This window comes from Pongo abelii, chromosome 16, assembly GCF_028885655.2.
Source record: "Pongo abelii isolate AG06213 chromosome 16, NHGRI_mPonAbe1-v2.0_pri, whole genome shotgun sequence".
In the NCBI taxonomy this organism is placed as follows: Eukaryota; Metazoa; Chordata; class Mammalia; order Primates; family Hominidae; genus Pongo; species Pongo abelii.
Genome location: NC_072001.2, coordinates 42,164,228 through 42,189,637, shown reverse-complemented (window position 1 = coordinate 42,189,637; position 25,410 = coordinate 42,164,228). Strand labels below are relative to the sequence as shown.

General features: G+C 39.0%; 1 long non-coding RNA gene across 1 annotated transcript in view; it reads left to right on the top strand.

The window, feature by feature from the left end:
• The window catches only part of LOC129050079 (uncharacterized), a 73,852-nt gene that overhangs the window by 16,687 nt on the left and 31,755 nt on the right, over positions 1-25,410 (top strand). The window contains exon 2 of the long non-coding RNA XR_008513525.1: positions 8,807-8,857. This is a non-coding gene — a long non-coding RNA (uncharacterized LOC129050079). The remainder of the gene's footprint in view (positions 1-8,806; positions 8,858-25,410) is intronic.

Here is a 25,410-nt window from a genome sequence, read left to right as displayed (position 1 = left end):
TGGATTTAAGCTTGTTTGAAAGAATACAGATGAATAAATTTTGATTCTTCTCATTTCTTTGGAAAAATGGTAGTGCAAGAATGCATGTGAATTAAGAATAGCTGTATTTTTTGGTGATAGCCATTTGGAACAACTACGGGCATGCTCCCAGAACATTTCCCCTTAGTTCACATATGTAGCAGACAATTATAATCCCCAATATTTAGTATTTTAGATTCATTGATCAGGTGTTTGCTAAAAACCTCCTAAAATGATAAGGCCATCCTGAAGCCCACTAGCCCCAGTTAGTCCATTGGTGCAGTCTCTACCCAGGAAGCTCCCCAAAATATCTCTCTAGGAGCATCCCTCCCACAGAGAGCTTATTATTACTTTTTTTTTTTTGGTGGAGATGATTATCTTAGTTTAGAAGCCCCTCATTTTAACTGGGCCTACAGTTTACTCTGCAGAAATACAAAGGGATGGAGTAAGTTAATGTTGAAGTGAATGTGGAGAGGGAAGACAGAAGAAGGAATCTCAGATATTTCCCACAACTGGAAGGCAAGTGTGAGAGGAGAAATCATTGCCCAGAAAATCACTAGAAGAGAAATATAACATTCTGCTTGTGGTACATGTATAACTAAAATACTTGGAACTTTTCTGTAATCAACGATTACTCTAAAAAAAGTAGATTTTTTAAAAGGTAGTTCTTATTTTTTCTTAAGAGAACCAGTCCTGACAAATGCACAGCTAAATTACCCTGGATGTGCAAAGAAGAGATGGTACCATCCCTACCAAAACTATTCAAAAAACAAATTGAGGAGGAGGGACTCCTCCCTAACTAATTCTGTGAGCCCAGCATCATCCTGATACCAAACCTGGCAGAGACACAGCAAAAAAAGAAAACTTCAGACCAATATCCTTGATGAACGTTGATGTAAAAATCCTCAATGAATACTGGCAAACTGAATCCAGCAGCACATCAAAAGCTAATCCACCATGATCAAGTAGGCTTTATCTCCAAGATGCAAGGTTGGTTCAACATACGCAAATCAATAAATGTGATATGTCACATAAACAGAACTAAAGACAAAAACCTTATGATTATTTTAATAGATGCAGAAAAGGCTTTCGATAAAATTCAACATCCCTTCATGTTAAAACCTCTCAATAAACTTGGTATTGAAGGAAAATACCTCAAAATAATGAGCCATCTGTGACAAACCCATAGCTACCATCATACTGAATGGGCGAAAGCTGGAAGCATTCCCATTGAAAACTGGCACTATACCAGGATGACCTCTCTCACCACTCCTATTCAATGTAGTATTGGAAGTCCTGACCAGAACAATCAGGCAAGAGAAAGAAAGAAAGCACATCCAAATAGGAAGACAAGAAGTCAAAGTATCCATGTTTGCAGGCAACCTGATTCTATATCTAGAAAACTTCATAGTCTTGGCCCAAAAGCTCCTTCAGCTGATAACTTCAGCAAAGTTTCAGCATACAAAATCAATGTACAAAAATCACTAGCATTCCTATACACCAAAAACAGCCAAGCTGAGAGCCAAATCAGGGATGCTATCCCATTCACACTTGCTTCCAAAAGAAAAAAAAATATCTAGGGATACAGCTAACCAGAGAGGTGAAAGAGCGCTACAATAAAAAGGGATGCTGAGGCAGGTGGATCACGTGAGGTCAGGAGTTCAAGACCAGCCTGGCCAACGTGGTGAAACCCAGTTTCTACTAAAAATAAAAAAATTAGTTGGGCATGGTGGCGGGTGCCCGTAATCCCAGCTACTTGGGAGACTGAGGCAGGAGAATCACTTGAACCCAGGAGGAGGAGGTTGTGGTAAGCCGAGATTACACCACTGCACACCAGCCTGGGTGACAGAGTGAGACTCTGTCTCAAAAGAAAAAAAAATAATTACAAAACACTATTTAAAGAAATCAGAGATAACACAAACAAGTGGAGAAACATTCCATGCTCATGGATAGGAAGAACTGATATCATTAAAAGGGCCATTCTGCCCAAAGTAATTTATAGATTCAATGCAATTCCTATCAAACTACCAATGACATTCTTCACAAAATTAGAAAAAAACTATTTTAAAATTCACATGGAACCAAAAAAGAGCCCAAATAACCAAGGCAATCTTAATAAAAAAGAACAACCTGGAAGTATCAACTTCAGTGTTGAATCATACCCAACTTCAAACTATACTACAGGGCTACAGTAACCAAAACAGCATGATAATGGTACAAAGACAGACACATAGACCAATGAAACAGAATAGAGAGCTCAGAAATTAGGCTGCACACTGACAACTATCTGATCTTTTACTAAACTGACAAAAACAAACAATGGAGAAAGGACTGCCTACAACAAATGGTGCTGGGGTAAGTGGCTAGCTATATGCAGAAGACTTGAGACTGGACCCCTTCCTTACACCATATACAAAAATCAACTTAAGATGGATTAAAGACCTCAATGTAAAACCAAAAACTATAAAAACCCTGGAAGACAACATAGGCAATACCATTCTGGATATAGGAATGGGCAAAGATCTTATGACAAGGATACCAAAAGCAATTGCAACTAAAGCAAAAATTGACAAATTGGGTCTAATTAAACTTAAGAACTTCTGCACAGCAAAAGAGACTGTCAACAGAGTAAACAGAAAACCTACAGAATGGGAGAACATTTTTGCAAACTATCCATCTGGTAAAGATCTATTATCTAGCATCTGTAAAGAACTTAAATTTACAAGAAAAAAACAACCAAATTAAAAAATGGGCAAAGTATGTGAACAGACATTTTTTGAAAGAACAACAAGTTCTTTTGCAGCCAACAAGTATATGAAAAAAAGCTCAATATCACTGGTCATCAGATAAATGTAAATCGAAACCACAATACTACCTCACACCAGGCAGAATGGCTATTACTAAAAAGTCAAAAAATAACAGATGCTGGTGAGGTTGTGGAGGAAAGGGAGCATTTACACATTGGGAAGGTAAATTAGTTCAATCACTGTGGAAAGCAGTGTGGTGATTTCTCAAAGAGCTAAAAACAGAACTATCATTTGACCCAGTAATCCCATTACTGGGTATATTCTCAAAGGAATATAAATCATTCTACTATAAAGACACTTGCATGCTTATGTTAAGTGCAGCCCTATTTACACTAGCACAGATATAGCATCAACCTAAATGCTCATCAATGACAGATTGGATAAAGAAATGTGGTACATAAACATAGGGAATATTATGCAGTCATAAAAAAGAATGAGATCATGTTCTTTCCAGGGACATGGATGGAGTTGGAGGCCATTATCCTTAGCATACTAATGCAGAAATAGAAGACCAAATACTTCATGTTCTTACATGTAAGTGGGAGCTAAATGATGAGACACATGGACACAAAGAGGAGAACAACAGACACTGGGGCCTACCGGTAGGAGGAGGGAGAGGATCAGGAAAAATAACTTATGGATGCTAGGCTTAACATCTGGGTGATGAAATAATCTATAAAACAAACATCCATGACACACGTTTACCTAAGTAGCAAACCTGTACATGTACCCCTGAGCCTGAAATAAAAAAAGAACCATTCCTGAAAGGACTTAAAACAGAGGCATGGATCATCCTCCTCAATTTACATTAGATTTGGTTTTGGTAAGAAGTATTCTTGCCCTGTGCTTTTTGTCAACACCATCCAGTGGCTTGGAACATCAGGCAGAAAAGCCACCAGTAACTAACCCTTGGAGGAAGCTGATGATATTTTGTCTGAGTAAAGACTATGAAATTTCATTCTGCTAAAACCAGTGACATTTTAAGAGTGGCATTATTGAAATGGTAGGACATTTAGATAGTTTTGCCCACTCCAGAGCCATTTCATATCCTTTTCTGTAAAGTGTATTCCTCTTTATAACTCCATAAGTTTGGCATTATTATCTCTATTTTTCAGATGAGAAATTGAGGTGTGGGGAGGTTAAGTACCTGCCCTAGATCATATGGCTTTCAAAGAACTCTGATCTCTGGGGATATTTCCTAATACTTCCCTAAGTATATGAGTAGCTGGGAGCTGAGAGCCTCTGCTTCACCCACTTGGCCGTGTGAAGCTAATCTAAGACTGGTGCCATTCCTGACCACTAGCTGTAGAAATGCTTTAAGGGTTGCATGCACTGGTAGACTAAAAGCACAGGGAAGGAAAATGGATTAAATATCCATTTCATTCCAGGACAGTTATATGTGTCTAGTTACAGAAAATGCCCTGGAGCCGCCAAGGGTTAGTTTTTATTCCTCATGTCCTTGGGGAGGATAAACTAGAAATTTTTTGAAAAAATACTGTCGACATTGTTAAATTCTAAACCTCCCTCTGCTCATACCAGCAACTTTCCAATAGCTACATATGAGCAATTTAGGCATAGGTTCATAAGACAAAGTGAATCCACTAATATACAGTTGTCCATTTTCCCAGCTGTTAAGGTGCAGATTTCCAGGAACTAAATTAAAATTGAAGATTGCCAGCAACTATTTCCAACCAACTGTGTCTTGGTGCTTGAGTTTAGCAAGGATGTGGCTAAAGAACTGTAAGAATATTTGTTAGCCTAGTAGAGGAATGCCTCTGTAGAGACATAGATAAAATACTTTATTGCTTTTAATTATCTTTTTATTATTTTAATAACATTTTGTTCAATTAAAAAATGGAGTTATTTTAGTTCTACACAAAATGATCTGGCTTTTATAACACATAAAAGCCTAAGGAAGAGAATGAAAGTTACTTGTAATTCCACCATTCAAAGGTAACTACTGGTAGAATTCTGAGGTATATCCATCTAGTTATTTGTAAGTGAATGTTTGTGTTTGTGTATGTGTGTGAGTTTGTGAAATCAAGACCATACTACTTTTAAAAATGCATGTTTTCACTCAGCCATATATTATGAACTATGAGCCATATATTTTGATTTTTCCTACATCACTGTTATTCTATGACATTATTTTAAGTGGTTTCATAAATTTACTCAATTTATAAATGGTTTTACATTTTTTTGAAATATAAACAACATGCTATTAATATCTACATCTATAGATATGAGAAAATGTATCTGATTAATTTTCTTGGAGGAGCTTCTGTTTAAAGTACATTTTTAAGGCTTTAGATCCATATTCTCCCCTCCTAGCAGGTAGGAAACATTTTCACTTTTTACCCATAGCAAATTAAAGTCCCCATTTCCTTGCACCCCGATCAGAACTTCTTGTTTCAGTCATTGCTAATTTGGTAAGCCAAACATGGTATTTCATTGTTTAAATATATCTGTTATTAGGAAGGATAATAATTCATTTGTTATTCAGCCATTTCTTCATGAGTTTCTGTTTATTATACCGAGCATATTTTTTGTCTTTATTTTTGTCGTGTCTGTTGCTGACTTCTAAGAGCTGTATAATTAAAGAACTTAACTCTCTTTCCATCATGAGTTTCTTTTTCATTATTCTTTTTGTGAATGCATGTGAAATTTCCATTTGTTTTAAATTTTATTGATGGCACTTTTAACGTTTAGAAGTTACGCTTTTTAGGTAGTCAGATTTAATAATTTTTATAAGTTAATTTTGTCTTTAAATGGTTGCTTGCTCAGAATATCCTTCCTCCAAGATCATAAAAATGTTCATAATATTCTCTACCAGATTTAAAAAATGTGCTATTGTTATATTTACTTCTCGAGTATGTCTGGAATTTTATTTGGTGTACATTATGAGGGAGGAAGTTAACATTCTCCCTTGTATTTAGCCTATCACCTAAATAATACACTAGTCTTCTAATGATTTTACATAAAACTATCACAAACCATATTTTATATACACTTGCATTAGTTTAGAACTTTATATTTTGTTCTATTCATCTGTTTATTCCTAGGCTTCTACCACAGTGTTTCAATTGTTATTGTTTTATAATATGGCTTAATGACTTTAATGAATTCCCTCTGCTTGTTATTACTTTTATCACTCTTATTATTTAAAACTTTTTTCTTGGAGACTTTTATAGTTCATTCTTGCAGGAAAATTTTAGAATATTTTGTTAAACATTTTTGAAAAAGAAATCTCATTGGTATATTATAACTGCATTTAATATATTACATGAATCTTGGGTAATCTGAGTTCTTTTCAGTATTTAGTCTTCTTATTCAGACGTGCTTTTTACTTCTGAAGTAGCTTTATTCTTTGCAGACATTTTCTGAGGTTATAATCGTTATGTCTTTTTTATTAAATTTTTTTATTTCCATAGGTTATTGGGGAACAGGTAGTGTTTGGTTACATGAGTAAGTTCCTTAGTGGTGATCTGTGAGATTTTGGTGCACATCACCTGAGCAGTATACACTGCACCCAAATTGTAGTCTTTTATCCCTCAGCCCCTTCCCACCCTTTTCCTCAAGTCCCCAAAGTCATTGTTTCATTCTTTTGCCTTTGCATCCTCATGGCTTAGCTCCCACTTATGAGTAAGAACATACGGTGTTTGGTTTTCCATTCCTGAATTACTTCCATTCCCAAATTACTTCCATTCCTGAATTACTTCACTTAGATGCTCTCCAATTCCATCCAGGTTGCTGTGAATGCCATTAATTCATTCCTCTTTATGGCTGAGTAGTATTCCGTTGCGTGTGTGTGTGTGTGTGTGTGTATTTATATATATGTGTATATATATGTATATGTGTATATACGTATATACACATATATGTATATGTGTATATACGTATATACACATATACGTATATGTGTGTATACATACATGTGCATATATACATGTATATATACGCATATATACATATATACGTGTATATACGTGTATATACATATATATACACATATATACACGTATATATGTGTATACACATATATACGTCTATATACATATATATACACATATATACACATATATATATCACAGTTTCTTTATCCACTCATTGATTGATGAGCATTTGGGTTGGTTCCACATTTTTGTATTTGCGAATTGTGCTGCTATAAACGTGCATGTGCAACTAATTCTCCACAGGGTGAAGATGTAAAATGTTCTATATTTATCAATGATTTTTTTACTATAGTAAATATATTTGTTGTTCTTACTGCTAATTAATCATGGACTCATCATGCAGTAAGATAAATGTTTAAAGGGTGCTTGGGAGTGGGGGTTGCGTAAAGTATTAATAAAAGAAGTAATCTGTGGCTTCACTGATCTATGTTGATCTTCACTTTAGTTTTACTATGGCTATTATATACATGGGTTTATACATAATATACTATGAGTATTTTCTAAATTAATTTCTGCCACAATAATTTTTATCTTGTGGTAAACTCCTATTTAGAAAATAGGTATTAATTTCTCCTGTTACTTGGTGGAAACTATAAATACAAGATTTCTCCTTTTAATCCATCCCTTTGCCATCTGAAACCTCACATTTTTGTAGCCGCTTGTTTTCTTCTTTCCTGGCACCGAATTGCCCTCTGAAGGGATATTCAGAACATAATGTTGTGTGCCCTGTACTGTCCATAAGTCATTCTCTCCTGAATGATTTGCTTGGATGAAAGGTGAGACTGTTACGTTACCACCTGGCTTCTTAAAGGGGAAGGGACCTTTATACTTTCAATAATTGCAAATACTTCTAACAAAATAAACAGGTAACAAAGTGAAACTTGCTTTTCATGTATTCTCTAGGATTTCAGAAAAATGTAACATTAACAAAGTTTATAGGGTAACAGATTTCTCCCTGAACAAGACTCTATTAAAAGTAGTACTGCATTTTCATGTCTCTCTAGCAGTGTCCCGACAGATGTTTAAGCCTGTGAAGGAGGGTGGAAATGGCAGAGAAGCCACAGGAGGTATAGTGAGTCATGCCACTCCAATTGTGAGCCCTCCATAGAATCCTAAATATAGTTCGGATACTTTGCACACTAATCACCTTTAGTAGTGATATGACTCTTGGATATGTTTAGAACCCTTTTTCTAGGGCATGTTGCACCTGGGCACAGTGGAGCCAGCATTACCTGGCTATATGCCTTGTCCTGTTTGGAAGACAGCCTGTGTGGGCGGCTAACAAAAGAGCCTATGTCTCTTGGCCTTTTCCATGGGTCCTTGCCCAGGGCTACCTGTTACTGGTATTTAAGTAATTTTAAACAGTGCACGATATCAGGATTTTTCCTGAATGGTCTCAAAAATTGACTCATTGCCTGCCTTTCTCAGTTATTCTGGAAAATTGGGATGGATGGGAAGATTTGGAAAATACAGTCCTTGTTTTCTGCCTAGAAATAGTCCTAAAACTGTCTTACTGTTATCAAATTAGCCACCTGGTCACTTTTATCTAGAGGACAGGATCACTGAAGGTTAAGAGTTGAGCTAAAACTGTATAAAAGTTGCTGGTATTTTTTCCATAGTGCTACAATGATTATGAGAAAAATCATGTATTTTATCTTTAGGGGAGCCCACGTGAATTTGGGCATCTCAGATTTGATTTTCTGCTTTGATACTGTATTCTAGAGTCATTCCTTGCCCTTAAGAAGATGATTTCAAGGCCAGCAACCACACAGATAAGAATAACCAGTCTCATGAATCAATTCCATTAAAGTGTTTGTTTAAATTCTTTGCTTCTAGAAATACAAACCAATTAGTTGTTTGAGAAAAGTTCTGAGAAAAACGAGAATCATGGGGACATGAGGGAGAAGGATGTGGTGACAGATTGGTCTCTGCTCCTTTTTCTACTCTGTTTGGCATAGACTATACTTTTTGAAGTTCATGATATGATAAATCACTTAAATGTTTTTCATGTGTTTATCCCCTGCACAGTGTTTCTGCTAGTTGGATTGGAGTCTGCTTTTGTGAAGAGCTGATTGTGGGGTAAGAGTCTGCTCAACATTTGTAGGATAAGTTCACTGGAGGAGATGCAGGGTGGAGGACACTTTTCTCCATCATAGCAAGGGAACCAGAATCAAATGAACACTTTTAACTCACTGTCCTTCTGGGCTAGCGTCTTACCTTTGGCTTTTTGAGGTGCATAGAAGAATCATTGTTTGATTTTCTGAGCTATGAGCAGCTCTCAAAAACAGGGATTTATATCTTTGGTCTCTGCAATGTCCTCATTACAGCATGAAAAAAAAAATATGGTCAGGAGACATGGAAAATGTGTTTCTCTGGGAAATTCTGGATATGAAATGAGAAGTCCTAGATCAGGAGTTTTTAAATCTTCTTGAACAAAACATAACTTAGATATCAGAGGCAAAATAATACGGTTCGAGCCCAGTCCTACTTCCATCTGTCCTGTGTATGTGGAGCATTGAGAAACTTTATGAATTTCTGCTGGAGAAAAGGAATCATAGATAAGAAATTAACAATGATAAAAAGGATAGATAGGTGCAAAATAGACAAAAATATGTTACAGAACATGCAGAAGCAGGATCCATTCATTCTAATTGTAGGGAGTAAGGAAGCACTCTAGAGAGAAGGTGGTATTTCAGTAAGATTCAAAATATTTCAACAGGTTGAGAATTGGAGGAGGGGAAGTATTTCAAATGGAGGCAATGCTTAAGCCCAAAAGCATGAAAGACCTTATTGCTGAGAATACTCACTTCCCAGAGGCCTTAAATACAAGTGGAATAAGTCCAGAGTTTCTTTCTCAGACCTGACCTAACAGCAAAATATGTGATCTGCATCAAGTCAGTTTCCTATGTGCAAAATCAGATGCAGATCGCTGTCTCAGGATGACACCTCAAAGTCCTCAGACATCACAAGACATATGCAGTGTCCAAAAATGAACAGAGCCCTGGGAGGGAGAAAAGGCTTCAGTCAGATTTTGTCATATATATATATATATATTTTTTTTTCAGATTACTTAGAAGCATCCTTTTGTGATTATTAGTGATCCTGATTAGTGATTATTGACTACTACTCTGAATTTTCAACAGTGGGCATACCAAACTTTCATTACTTGTTAACATTTCAGTTAAAACAGGCTAGGCAGAGACCTAGACAGGACAGAGTTGCTCTGGAGTATAGATGGCTTTTTAAAAGCATCTCTTCCTTTATGCTTCCATAACAGAAAAACCAGGAGACAGTTTTTACCAGAAAATGAGATATCCACCCTATGGTATCCAGATGTCATTCTTGTTTTACATGAAGTATGTGAGCAAGATTTTTGTTTCCCTCTGTTTTTTTTGTGTGTATATTCATCATCTGGCTGTTATCTTTGTAGAGGCACAATCTCCTTAAAGGTTTTCCAAAAATAACAAAAGAATCAAGGGAAGAGGAAGAGGATTAGAAAAGTTTTCTGGGTTAACCACTCAGCTATATCAACACTTGAGTACTACATTCTGGATCAGGGAGAAATACTGAATGCACAAGCAAAGAAGCAAAATGGCATATGGAAAATGTGTGCCCACACACCTGTGAATGCAAAGAAGTGACTGCCTGCCACAGGTGATAGTCAGAGTGGAGGAAAAAGTCCAGCTGAAAAGCCAATGAAAATGCCTGCCTATCTACCTGTTTGGATTCCTTTCTTCACTAGAGATGAGTGGCTCCAACAAAATCCTAGTGTTCTCATGCAGTAAGGGATCTTTGGGTTAATTAAGTTCCCATATCAAGTAATGACTAGTACTGAAAGAGTTGAATATACCAAGTACATTTGTCACAATAACAAAAGCTGTTCCTCTCTTTTATGTTTATTTGTTGATTCAAAAGCAATTTAGTTGGATGATAATTTATATTGCCACAGAATCATCATTATGAACATTAAGATAGTTTTTAAAAATGAATTCAAATTTTTATGCAAAGGAGGTTTAGTTTTATTGCCATAAAATGTCAGAACAACTTTGGTAAATGTGCGCTTTTTATAAAATTTAAAGTTTACCAGTCCATCACTGCTTAGTGTCTTAGGGAAGAAGTATTATTTCACCAACTCAAGGGTGAAAATATTTAAAATGTCTCTTCAATTGGTGTGCAACAAAGCTAAATAAAAAGAAGGAAAGATTTGGGTTGTTTACATCTTGATTCAGAGAACTAACCACAAAAGTGCATTGGCTTTGACAAAATCTGGCATTAAATTTGTGCATCCCTTTATAGAGTACAAAACACTGTCATTCATGTTTATTATTTTGTATATCAACTCTCTGTGCTGCATTTCATATATACAAGTCTTGAGGAGATTAATGATGGAGCCAAAACTAAGCAGCTATTAAATGGCCATGATGTGACTTGAAACAATTACTCTCACTGTAGGTACCATACTTTTTCTTTAAACCTGATGCTTTAACTTCAAGTTTTCAGCAGAGATTTGCAAATTTTAAGAAGTTATCATCATGTCATCATCATATCTCATCATCAAGCTTAGCTTACACATGGGGCAGAGGTTGTGAAGATGAGGGAGTAATCATTCCATGCCACCTCCTTTCTTCTTCATTTGAGTTAAATTTATCTATTATTGATAAAGAAGAAGAAAAATATACCTCTTTTATTCTTTTTCTCTCTCAAAGAATCCTCTTCTTTCTTTAGCTATTCACATTATCCTTTATATCTTCCCCACTTTATCAACTCTCCCCCAAATATCTAACCACAGAAATTCCAAAGCAGCTGTTTTCTGGGACAAAATGATCCTCTGCCTTTCTGTTTGGGCACCACCCTTGCATACCAGAGATAGACAGGCTGTTCTGATCTCCCTTTGCCTAAGAATCCAGTTAACCACCTTCACAGGCTCCATTCCACAGGCCACACATCAGTCCATGGCTTCAGTAATATGGAAAGATGTAGTTGTTAAATTTCAGTGCAGAAGCAGAAACCAGTATATTTTGCCCATAATGGCAGTAAATCTAACCTCTCTACCACCACACACACAAAATCACTCTCAGCTGTATCAACAAACAGAGCTTTAATTTAGAATCCAAACTCTGAGATCACAGTTTCTCAACTTTAGGAAGTCTTCTCCTAAACTGAGCAATATCGGGCTAGAAGGAGCAAGGTGGGTGGGGATTCTCTCTGGATATGGAAATATATTCTCCCACAGATATGGGATTGCCCTTCAGATCCGTTCTAAACAGCACCAATGATCCATGTAAAAAGATAGACATGATAGACATACTTTAGGGAGTAGAAATTCAAATCTTCCAGAGAGTCACAGGCAAGCTGAAAATAGTAGCAAGAACAGAAACAAATGATAGTTTAGGTTAACTTTGGTATTAATGTACATCAGCTGCTGTGGCTATGTAGTCATTGGCCAGTCTCAAGGAGAGGTTCAGAATCTCCGAAACTGTGGCGTGGAGGTGGTGGTGATCCACTCAAGTCCCATGTCAAGAATGAGGTACTCATTCCTCCATCTGTGGGAGTGTGGCAGTGGATGGCTCCCAGTTGATTCTCCTCCAAGAACTGGCCTCGGCCATCAGTGCTGCCTTGCCCAAGGTCATGTCCCATCCCCAAGGTCTTCCCACACCAAATGGCTGTCCTGTGTGCGTCAAGGCAGCACAACTCTGGGGGCCAGCACAGCCCCAGGGCTTCCTGTAGGATGGCTGGGGCCCCTGCTGTGCATGCATCATAGTCCAACCTCTCTTGGCCCAATACTAAAAGCAGTCCTTCATAAAGCTTTTACATGCAATCTCAGAGCCTCAGAGTTTGTCCCCTGGGGATCGTGATTTACCACATATTCTTTCAAAACAGTTAGTGTCTGTTCATATTCTTCACCCACTTGTTGATGGGGTTGTGTGTTTTTTTCTTGTAAATTTGTTTGAGTTCTTTGTAGATTCCGGATATTAGCCCTTTGTCAGATGAGTAGATTGCAAAATTTTTCTCCCATTCTGTAGGTTGCCTGTTCAGTCTGATGGTAGTTTATTTTGCCATGCAGAAACTCTTTAGTTTAATTAGATCCCATTTGTCAATTTTGGCTTTTGTTGCCATTGCTTTTGGTGTTTTAGACATGAAGTCCTTGCCCATGCCTATGTCCTGAATGGTATTGCCTAGGTTTTCTTCTATGGTTTTGTGGTTTTAGATCTAACATTTAAGTCTTTAATCCATCTTGAATTAATTTTTGTATAAGGTGTAAGGAAGGGATCCAGTTTCAGCTTTCTACATATGGCTAGCCAGTTTTCCCAGAACCATTTGTTAAATAGGGAATCCTTTCCCCATTTCTTGTTTTTGTCAGGTTTGTCAAAGATCAGATAGTTGTAGATGTGTGGTATTATTTCTGAAGGCTCTGTTCTGTTCCATTGGTCTGAATCTCTGTTTTGGTACCTGTACCATGCTGTTTTGGTTACTGTAGCCTTGTAGTATAGTTTGAAGTCAGGTAGCGTGATACCATCTCACACCAGTTAGAATGGCAATCATTAAAAAGTCAGGAAACAACAGGTGCTGGAGAAGATGTGGAGAAATAGGAACACTTTTACACTGTTGGTGGGACTGTAAACTAGTTCATCCATTGTGGAGGACAGTGTGGCGATTCCTCAGAGATCTAGAACTAGAAATACCATTCAACCCAGCCATCCCATTACTGGGTATATACTGAAAGGATTATAAATCATGCTACTATAAAGACACATGCACATGTATGTTTCTTGCGCCACTGTTCACAATAGCAAAGACTTGGAACCAACCCAAATGTCCAACAATGATAGACTGGATTAAGAAAATGTGGCGCATATACACCATGGAGTACTATGCAGCCATAAAAAATGATGAGTTCATGTCCTTTGTAGGGACATGGATGAAGCTGGAAACCATCATTCTCAGCAAACTGTTACAAGGACAAAAAACCAAACACTGCATGTTCTCACTCATAGGTGGGAATTGAACAATGAGAACACTTGGACACAGGAAGTGGAACATCACATACCAGGGCCTGTTGTGGGGTGGGTTGGGGCACGGGGAGGGATAGCATTAGGAAATATACCTAATGTAAATGACGAGTTAATGGGTGCAGCACACCAACATGGCACATGTATACATATGTAACAAACCTGCACGTTGTGCACATGTACCCTAGAACTTAAAGTATAATAAAAAAAAGTTAAAGTATGTTAGAACATGCTGGAGAAAACAACCCCTGGATATCTGCCACAGCTATTCTCCATATTCCAGGGAATAAAACAAAACCACCTCACCAAGAATCCTTAGAATGCCCCTTGCTATGAAAGAACCGAATTTTATCTCTGAACAACTCACAGAGGTGAGATGTCAATGGCTCCACCAGCTACACCAGTAGTATGTGTCATTTCCCACTTATCATTACCAGTTCCTTTAAGTGAGGAACATTTTGAGCAACAGGTTTTTTAAAGGAGTTGGAGAGTATTCTCACATTAATATCTATAGAATGATAATTAGAAAAGATAAAAGGATACTTTTATCATATGGATTAAGAACGATTTTCTCATCTAAATATGACTACAAATGTGTTCACATTTTTGTTCCATCTGTCCTGATCCCTGAGTCCTTAGCACATTGGCAACAATGATTGGCTCAATTCTTTCACAAAGTTTATTTTGACTAATTGGTTAAATTTTTAATAACTCGGATATAGTTTTTTTTTTTTTTTTTTTTTTTTTTTTAACAGAGTCTCGTTCCGTCACACAGGCTGCAGTTGCAATGGCACGATCTCAGCTCACTGCAACCTCCGCCTCCTGGGTTCAAGAGATTCTCGTGCCTTAACCTTCGGAGTAGCTGAGATTACAGGCACACACCACCACACCTGGCTAATTTTTGTATTTTTAGTAGAGACGGGGTTTTCCCGTGTTGGTGAGGCTGGTCTCGAACTCCTGACCTCAGGTGATCCACCTGCCTCACCCTCCCAAAGTGTTGGGGTTACAGGCGTAAGCCACTGTGCCTGTCCATATTTATAGTTTTAAAATCCCTTTTAGTCACTGTGCAGCCCCCGTGATCCCATGTTCTATAGCTGACTAGAGGTTTATGAACTTTTTTAAAGGTAAGTTAGGATGGCTATTAGTGGGTAAAATCTTCTCTTCCAAACTCTGTAGGTGCTGCTCATAAACATGATACTTGTTCCTCAAATAAATGCTCAATTTGTTGATTTGCAATTTGGGATTTTCAAATTTATGGCTTCCAAGTTCTACATCAGATACTAAAATCAGATTATCAGATAGGCAGGTAGTTTAGCAAAGTACATATGCTTATTTTATTTCTTAGGTTCTAGAAAATCTGGTCTAAATCTAAACCTGGTCATTCTTTTACGCTTGGAAAATCCTCCTACTTCAGGAGTTGGGGGATGACCATAGTCAAGAACTGAAAAGAATGTTCAGAGTTGTCAGCAGAGCATAACTTGTGGTATCGAATCTATACCTTCCTTTCTTCAGTAGCTTTGAAGGAAAGTCACAGTCAATGAAATGTAGAAAAAAAGGGAAGAATGTGGGGTTTGGGGGGTATTTTTACTTAAGTTTATTAAATTACATTACCTAAATGTAATTATAGTAAAATGCACATTTCTCAAATTTTGATGATCCCAGTTAAGACAGAGAACATTTACATAGAACTTTGTATCACCCTAGAAAATTCTCTCATGCTTTTTCCCAGTCAGTCCCCCACTCCCTCCCCAGAAAGTTAATCTGTTTTGATATTATCCCAACAAATTAGCTTTGCCTGTTTGCCTATTCTTTTTATTTATATATTGTTAACTTTTTAATTTTTAAAATTTTTGTGGGTACATAGTAGCTGTATGTATTTATGAGGGGCATGAGATGTTTTGATACTGTCTTTGCCTATTCTTGAAATTCACATAAATGGACTCTTGTGTCTGGCTTCCCCATTGCACCTCTGCCCTTAACATATTATCTTTGAGATTTTCATCCACGTTATCACATGTATCGGTAGTTAATTCATTTTTTCTGCTTTGGTTGACTCATTTTGCATTGTATAAATATACCACAATTTGTTTATCCGTTTTCCTTTTAATGGACATCATGTTGCTTTTAGTTTTTGGCTATTGTGAATAAAGCTGCAAAGAACAATCTTGTACAAGTTACTTGGTGAACATATGTTTTCATTTCTTTTGGGTGAACACCAAGGAGAGGAATTGCAAGATTGTAAGTAACATTTGGCATTTTTAGGCTTTTTAATTTTAACCATTCTAGTGGGTGTATAGTGGTATCTCATTGTAGCTTTAACTTTTATTTTCCTGATTACTCACAGTGTTGAGCATTCTTATATCTTCTTTTGTGAAATGTCTGTCCAAACCTTTTGCCCATTTTTATTGGGTTATTTGTTTTGTTTAAAAACTACTTAATTGCAAGAGTTCTTTATATTGCCCAAATACATATCCTTTGTGAAACATATGTATTTTTAGTGTTCTATTTTTTTTTTTTTGGAGATGGAGTCTTGCTCTGTTGCCCAGGGTGGAGTGCAGTGGTGCAATCTTGTCTCACTGCAAGCTCTGCCTCCCGGGTTCATGCCATTCTCCTGCCTCAGCCTCCTGAGTAGCTGGAACTATAGGCGCCCGCCACCATGCCCGGCTACTTTTTTTTTTTTGTATTTTTAGTAGAGACGGGGTTTCACTGTGTTAGCCAGGATGGTCTGGATCTCCTGACCTCGTGATCCGCCCGCCTCGGCCTAGTATTCTATTTTATATCATTTCTTGACTTTTTATTTTTACCCTTTGCTTTATTCTTCAGTAGTTGATCCTAGGGATCTATCCATCCATCTATCTATCTATCTATCTATCTATCTATCTATCTATCTATCTATCTGATATGGTTTGGCTGTGTCCTCACCCAAATGCCATCTTGAATTGTAATCTCCATAATCCCTATGTGTGTCTAGGGAGAGACCTGGTGGGGGGTGACTGGATCATGGGGGCGGTTTCCCCATGCTGTTCTCATGATAGTGAATGAGTTCTCACGAGATATGATGGTTTTATAAAGGGCTCTTCCTTCTTCGCTCCTCACTATTCTCTCTCCTGCCGCCCTGTGAAGGAGGTCCTTGCTTCTGCTTTGCCTTCTGACATGATTGTAAGTTTCCTGAGGTCTCCTCAGCCATGTGCAATTGTGAGTTAATCAAACCTCTTTCCTTCATATATTACCCAGTCTCAGGATATTTCATTATAGCAGTGTGAAAACAGACTAACACACTATTTATCTGTATTAGTTTGTTCTCACACTGCTATAAAGAAATACCTGAGCCTGGGTAATTTACAAAGAGGTTTAATTGGCCCCCAGTTCTGCAGGCTGTATAGGAAGCAAGGCAGTGTCTGCTTCTGGGGAGGCTTCAGGGAGCTTTGACTCATGGCAGAAGGCAAAGCAGGAGCAGGTGTATTACATGGCAGGAGAAGGACCAAGGTGGGGGGTGCCACACACTTTTAAACAACCAGATCTCATGAGAACTCACTCATTATCACAAGAACATTGCCAGGGAGTATGGTGTTAAACTATTCATGAGAAACTGCCTCCATGATCCAGTCATCTCCCACCAGGCTCTACCTCCAACATTGGGGATTACAATTCAACATGAGAATTGGGTGGGGACACAGATCCAAACCATATCACTGTCTGTCTATATATCTCTTACTATAGTGTGTCTTGAACTTCATGCGTAATGTAACAGGCTTACAACAGTAGAATGCCATTTGCCTTCCCAGTCTTTTTTTGCTATTACTGTCATATAATTTGCTACTATATAGATTACAAACCCCAAATTACAAGGCTTTTATTTTAACTTTAAATCTATTTTTTCAAAGATATTAGGAAAAAATAGTGTTGCGTATTTATCTACTTCTTTACCATTTCAAGAACTTTTTAAGCTTTCCCGTAGAACAAAGTTATGAGGTTTCAGACTAGTATGATTTCAGCATGAAAACCTGTCTTTTTAGCATTTCTTACAATGTAGGTCTACTGGCAAAGGATTCTTCTCAGCTTTAGCTGATATGAATATGTCTTCATTTCATCTTTGCTTTGAAGGATGTTATTACTAGATATATGTTCTTTTTCTGGGTATAGAGAACTCTAGGTTGACAGACCTTGTGTGTGTGTGTGTTTGTTTTGAAATGAGACTGCACTGTTTTCCTGAAAATCAGCCATTATTTTTTATTGTTATACTTCTACATATTGTTTATTTGTCTGTTTTTAGGATATTCTTTCTTTCTAGAATGTGTTGTTACGTGCTTACAATGTATGGCCATTATTTCCACAGACTTTTAATTTTTTTCCTATCACCTTCTTCTGAGACCGAGTACAGAGCCAATGACAGCTTGCTGTTTTCTCATAGGCCTCTAGTGCTCTGCTCAGTATTTTCTTCAGTCATTTTTTTTTTTTGCTTCATTTTGGATTATTTCTTCATGTGTTAAATTCAACATTAGGGCCTGCTCCAAGACAGTTTCTGTTGACCGATAATTTTCCTGAATATAGGTCATACCATCTTATTTCTTTGCCTATCTCATGATATTTTGTTGAAAACCAGTCATTTTAGCAAATAGATGATATCAAAAGTCTGGATTCTTACATTCCCCCCCAAAAGTTGTTGTCATTTTGTTATTGCTGCTGCTCTTGTTGTTTTAGTAAGTTGCCTAGACTTATTCTGCAGAACTTGTTTCCCCACTGATGTCAGGCAGCTATTTTTTTCTTTTATTTTTTTTAATTCTTATTTTCATTTTACTAGCCTGGGTTCCCACGGGATTCCCCTGCATCTCGTAGTTTAGTGGTTACCCAAAGACTGCTCAGATGTTGTGCTCAAACACCTCAAGCTAGCAGAGCTTCCACCTTCTGCTGATAAGCCTGTGTGAGTAACAGGAGCATGTTCCAAGTTTAGACAGTTTGCAAGTCTTCCCTGGGTTTTACTTTCAACTGGGCCCTTCTGGGTGTCCCGTGAGCATGTGTGTAGCATCCCATCCCAGTCTGCCTGGGGTCTTATCTAGGCTTTCTGCAGTGCTCTCATTTCTAGGATCTCCTTGCTAAATGTCTGGCTAGTCTGCCAGCCTGAAATGCCCCCGGTCTGTGAGAGCAACCTCAGACTATGAGGTGTGTGTGTTACTAGCCTTACTAATTTTACTGACAGTCCCACTAGACATGAGTGAGCCCTGCTAGGAGTGAAGCTGCTGGTTTTCATGCCCAGCCCTGCCCTGGTAGAACTACCAAGACCCTTGAGCTGGAGAGATGATGGGAGCAGCCCCAGGCAAGAATACCATGGAGGCCCAAAGTCTATCTGTCTTTTATTTAATGAGTAAATCCTTCTCAGTTGGTTTGTTTGCTTATTTTCTTGTCTTTGCTTAGTTTTCAAAGGCCTAAAATTGTTATTTTTGACAATGTTATCCAATTTTACAGTTGTTTCTTGGGGAGATTTACTGATTATCACGGTGAGAAATCTTTCTCTGACAGATATATTTTGACAAAGGAGAGGCAGAAAAAGACAAAGCCTATGATAGCATGAGAAAGCTACTAGGAATGGTTTTCCCTGTGATTTGTAAACCTGTAACTAAACCTCCAGGCTTTTGGTTCAAGGAGCTGTAAGGATTAAACATCCCCGAATACAGTTATTTTAACCAAATGACTCAATGATGAAACATGTTTAATAATATGCATAATTATTGTGTCATGGGAATTAAATACTAGTGATAAAGAATTTACAGAAAATATATCATTATTTTTTATACATATTTATATGTACCTTTTTTGTAATATATATGATATATACTACAAAAATTATAATTACTACCATATCTACCTCAGAAAATCGTTAGATTTTTTTAAATTATGAGAATGATTAAGGATCCTAGAAGACTATCAATATCAGCATTTTTCCTTGATGCTTCACTTAATGGAAATTGATGCCATCCTAAATTACATGTTAAATAGTAAGTGTTGTATTCCTTGCTCTTTGTTTCTGTCTGATATTAGGGACAGAGAGAAGTTATCAGCCCCTCCATCTCTGCTCCAACTCTCTGAAACCTTTACGAGGACCTCATGTTCTCTTAACTGGAAGCAAAGCCCTTTCCTTCCAGCAGCAGCGAGGAGAGGTGGTGAACACACAGGGTGATGGCCTCTCAACCCCCTGCCATGTGGCTGGCTCACAGCCTTCTCAGCTTGTATGTAAAAAAGGAGTTTATGGGCCACCTGATGGCCCTGGCTCCGAAGAGATGGAAGAAAAAGGGGTCTTCTGAGCATCAGGAAGCTGAGGCTGTCTGTTGGGAGGCTTCTCTGACATCATTCCCTCACCTTCTACCACCCTGTTCACCTGCCTCCAGGCTCTAGCAACTGGGCTACTTGCCACGGGCCTCCAGGCAAGCATAGAAATCCCCACAGCAGAGGGAAATCCCAGCAGAGACCTAGGGTCCCCAAGGATAGCAAGCAGGCCTGGAGGGGCTGGGGAGAGGGGCAGGAGGGCCAGCTGCTTCCCACTGCTGCCTTCAGGAAAATGAGGCAGAAGTAGACTAGCTTAAAGACCTTACTGATTTTCACGGAACTTCTGCTCAGCTTCTGTTGACCCCTTATCTTCTGGTCTCCTGTAAGATTTTTTCTGGGAATCAAGGATTCGACTAACCAAGCTTCACCTTTTGTTTTTGTTACTTGTGTGTTTCGTCTCTTTTCCCCAAATACCAGGTTAGGGTGTGTGGTGGTGACATTACTTCTTCAGCTATTTATCTTTCTATAATCTTTCCATAGTCCTCTCCCTATTTCTTTGCAGGTTCAGCTTTTGTTGTTTGTTTGTTTTGAGACACGGCCTCATTCTGTCACCCAAACTGGAGTACAGTGGCACAATCATAGCTCACTGCAACCTTTGCCTCTGGAGGCTCAAGCCATTCTCCCACCTTAGCCTGCTGAGTAGCTGGGACTACAGGCGCATATCACCATGCCTGGCTAATTTTTGTATTTTTAATAGAGGTGAAGTTTCACCATGTAGCCTAGGCTGGTCTTGAACCCCTGGGTTCAAGCGATCTGCCTGCCTCAGCCTCCCAACGTGGTGAGATTACAGGCATGAGCCACTGCATCCGGCCTCTGGAGGTTCAGGTTTTAATATTTTGCACGAGTTCATCAGGTCAAATTTTAGTTGTGTTCCAAATAGAATACAAAACATTCTGGTAATTGACCAGTACAGTGTTTCTCAATCATAGCTGCTCATTAGACTCACTAGGTGGATGAGGCTATTTGAAAATCCTGGTACCCAGGTTGTACACTCTGGTCCAGTGAGACCAGAATCCCTGATGGTGCAATCCAGGTAGTCTGTAATAAGAAACAGTGCTCTCATGGCAAGTAATACCTTTATGTGGCACACTAATATTTGTCTTTGCTGTTTTATCTTAAACCAACATTTACCACATCCTCAAGGGATACATTAGAATATTAATTGGCAGAGAGTATAGCCATGCAGAAACTGAACTATATCGTGGTCTCCACTGCAGTCTGTAAATACTTCTGAGGTTGTGTTGGCAGAATGCCTTTCAGTGTCCTTGTATTTGCTAGCCGCGTTGGTGGCTGACAGCCTAAGAGAGACTTGACTCAGGAGAGCAAATAAGAAAAAACAAATAAAACTGTAGATATGAATGTCGTCACATTTCAAAGACTGCTGGCCCATTATATAAAATGCAATGACACATTATTACAAATATTTACCTTAATTTTTCCCCCCTGTAGTCTTTGTTCTCATTTAAACACTGAATGGCCATTGACTTCTTTTGAAAAAGAAAAAAGTGGTACGTCTTTCACTACCTTTCTCTTCAGACTTGACTTAGATTTCCTAGTCCCGTTGTTTGAGATGACTTGATTGCCTCTATTTCAAGCTCCGTGGTTCATCTCTTCAGCCTCTAAGCTGTTTCAGCTTCCTTTAGGCCATGGATAGAAAGCTGGTGAAAATCAGCAAATATTTTGCATAAATAGTTGTTGGACCCCAAACCTCCACAAACCAACTTTTGAGTTTTTTTCTTTTTAAGGAGAAATGGGTAGAGAAGTGAGAATCAGTTTTAAGGATCTGGTGCCTAGCATGGTGCCTAGCAAGGTGCCTAGCAAGCAGTCTGAGAGCCCCAGATATTTGTTGAGAACCTGAAACACAGTGCTCGATGGAGTTCTCCTCTATTTCTAATCGAGGATGGTATTCGGCAGTTAGCAAGCAGAAAGAATTTCCCGGCATGAGAGAGGTAAAAGGGAAAAGAATGTGTCATCCAGTAGAATTTTGGCAATTCCATTTTAGAATTTTATTTTAATTGGAGGGGCATATTGTTTGTTTGCTTTTTAAAGAAAAGAATCAGTTATTTCAGGATGTGTGATCCTGGAAGATATTATATTCAGATCTATTTAAAAGAAAAACATTTAACTTTTTTCCAAGACTCAATCCTTGCTTTAAGTTTTCTCATAGTGCGTAAGTTTGTCAGACATGTTTCTATATTCATTGGAAAGAATAAATGACAATTGGAAATAGAAGGATTGGGGCAGCTGCAAATGACAGGCAGGCTGCACACTGGAAATGCCATGGGGTACAATTCCTGAGACTGAAATACAAGCAGTATTCCCTAGACCTGTGAACTTCAGTGGTCCTGAGGAGGAGACTGGACCTTCTTCATGCCAGTAATGACAGTGAAGAATCACAGTTGTCATTTCCACCTCTGCTTACAATATTCAGTTGACTAGTGTTTAAGGTTATTCAGTAATTGTATTTTCATATCTGGTCTATGCATTGCTACCTTAGTCCACTTTAGGGGTAATAGCATAGGCATAGGAAGAACATCTACTGACCTGGTAGAAAAGATGCTCTGATAACATATGCATCATTTATTTGGACAATAATAACATTCCTAGGAGCAAAGGTCAGACTGTGCTTTTCATCATTTTCTCGGACAGTCTTCTTTTAGCCACAGCACCTCAGCTGGGGCAACCATGAAGTACAGCTAATTTTCCAGTAGAGGACAGAACTGTGGTTTGCTATGTAGAATAATCTCAGCCTGCTGTAATTAATGTTATTTTTCTCCCAGTTCTTCCTGTCATTCCCACCATGATATAATAGCTCAGTACTACCCAAGAGTCACAGAAAACTAGATGGAATTCCTTGGCCTGGTCCTCTGGATAAACATCCCTTGCCATTGTCACACTGAGGGTCCCCTCTTAGCCCAGTCACCTGGTCTCTCCATATGATTCTGGAATCTGGGTGTCTGTTGGACTCTCATAGAAGTTTCTCTGGAGGAAAGACCATCCACCCAGTCCACAGCCAAACCAGGATAGGATAGGTATGGAGAGTGCTGGGTTTTCAGGAAGCAGGAGAAAGATCACCAGGCTGAGGGGCTTCCCCAGGTTCTTTCTGAAAGCAGATTTGCTAGATCCTCATGACAGTTCAAACTGAGTGTTTAAGGACTTTTACTCATATACTGAATATTATGTCTCTGTAATCAGGGGAGTGGACAAGGTATAGAACGTAATGTCAGACACAAGTCTCCCCATTCTGGGAATTTATAGCCTGTTGAAAAAATCTCCGTGAAATTATTAAACACCAGTGTCTTGGAGGATGTCCCCAGTGTATTTGGAATGACCAGGAAGATGCTGCGGAGGAAGCAGGATTTGAGCTGGGCCTTGAAACCTGTACAGACTGTGCCTGGGTGGAGGGAAGGGAAGAACTAACTGCATAGTAGTAGACTGCATAGTAGCTTGGACCAAACCTGAGGTTCAGAGCTCATGCCGGGAAAGTGGACCCACTATAGTGACTTGTACACATTTGTCCAGGGAGATAACGACTGTGCCTAGAGGACTGGCAAGGCTTTGGTCTTTCACTAGAATATGTCCTCGGACCCACTGTAAACCCATTCCAGCATGTTTTGCTAAGGGCAGGATGTCCTGGAGCACGTATAGCAACAGACAGAATGACAGAACAGGACATAGGGAGCTATCTATTACCACTCATACTAACAGCATCCTGCTTTCCATTTGGCTTGACTTAATTTCTTTTGAGCTCTGTGCCTATCTGTGGGTTGGAGACAAATTGTGTTGTTGCTCCTTTGTGGAGCTTCTCCTCCCCCTGAGGAAGAAAGCATCATTTATACCCAGGACAGCTCTCCAGATTTTTCTGGAGACAGCTCAAAAAACCTGTCTCCTCAGGGAGGATGCCTGACAAGGTCTTCTTCAGGGAAGGGCTTCTCAAATTTTACCATGCATAGGACACACCTGGGGGTCTTGTTAAAAAGGCCTTAACTCATTAGGTCTGAGATGTCACCCAACATCCTGCCTTTCTAATAGGCCCTCTGGTGATGCTGATGGTCCAAGGATGACACTTAGTAGTGAGGCTTGCGGCACTGTACAGATGCTTATGGCAACAGGGTGGCTCAGGAAGGTTGAGCGTGGGAAGGAGCAGGATGGAGCAGAAATACTTTTCATGTGAGACTATAGCCGCCCAGGCTCCCACATAGACTTTACAATGAGTCATGGGCACTATCCACCCAGACTCACACTTCCCATTAGAAAGTGCTCCCCGAGGACGTGCCTACGCTGAATTCTCAAGAAGACCATGCCTTTCCCATAAGAAGCCCAGAGAAGAAGCTTATGACTTTCCAGCAGGGAAAGGCAGCGGCAAGCTGAATGCTCAGGTGGTTTTGCCTTTTCTCCCCATCAATGGCAGGTTGGAAGGTGGAGCTGGTGGCTTGTTCCACTCTGTTCGGCTCAGCTGGTGTTTATTGCCTATCTGCTCTGGGCCCAACACTGCTAAGTATGTGGATCTCTGGTGAAGGGTGAAAAGTGGTCTCTGCTGTCCAGGGGCTTACTGTATGATTGGGACAAATAAACTGAACACTTACAAGCAATGAAAGAAAAACATGAGAGAGTAGGGATATAATTATGTGCTAAATTGAATATAATCAAGTGCCAAACCCATGACACAAGCAGTAAGTGCTGTGAAAAGTCAGGGAGGGTTTGAATGTTGGCTTAGCTCCCTGAATCCAGAGTTACAGTTTCTAAATTGAGGGTTCTATTGTTGGACTTGCATTGGGTTTTAAAGATCTTGTGGATACAGAATTGGGAGCTACTGGGTGTGGGGGGAAGGGGGGGAAAGAAAAGCAGAGTCCAGCACAGAAACACAAGCCACTTGTTTTAGGTACTAAGAGCCCCACAGTGAATGCAAATCATACCCCCACCCACCACCTCAGACCTCCCCATCCCTCCAGTGAATGAAACATTTCTTTAAATGAAACCACCACTAGATAATGATATCAATGCTACACTGTGCTGGATTTGACTGGACACTCTCATAGCTTGTAGGGGATTCAGCCTAAAGTGAGTTCTTTCCATAGAAGGTGAATAATAATGAGGCTTAAAGGGAAAGGCCATCTCAGGATCTCAGGGCAGATACTTTTTAAGTTTGTGGATGAGACAGACAAAAGAAGAAGGGGCTGGGAAGGGCCCTCGAAGGCAGAGAGGGAATTCCTTCATTTTGTCTATGAAAGCCCTGTGGAAGAGCAATGCCATTCAGCACTTATACAGCACTGTAAACTCTTTTGTAAACATCAGGTGGCA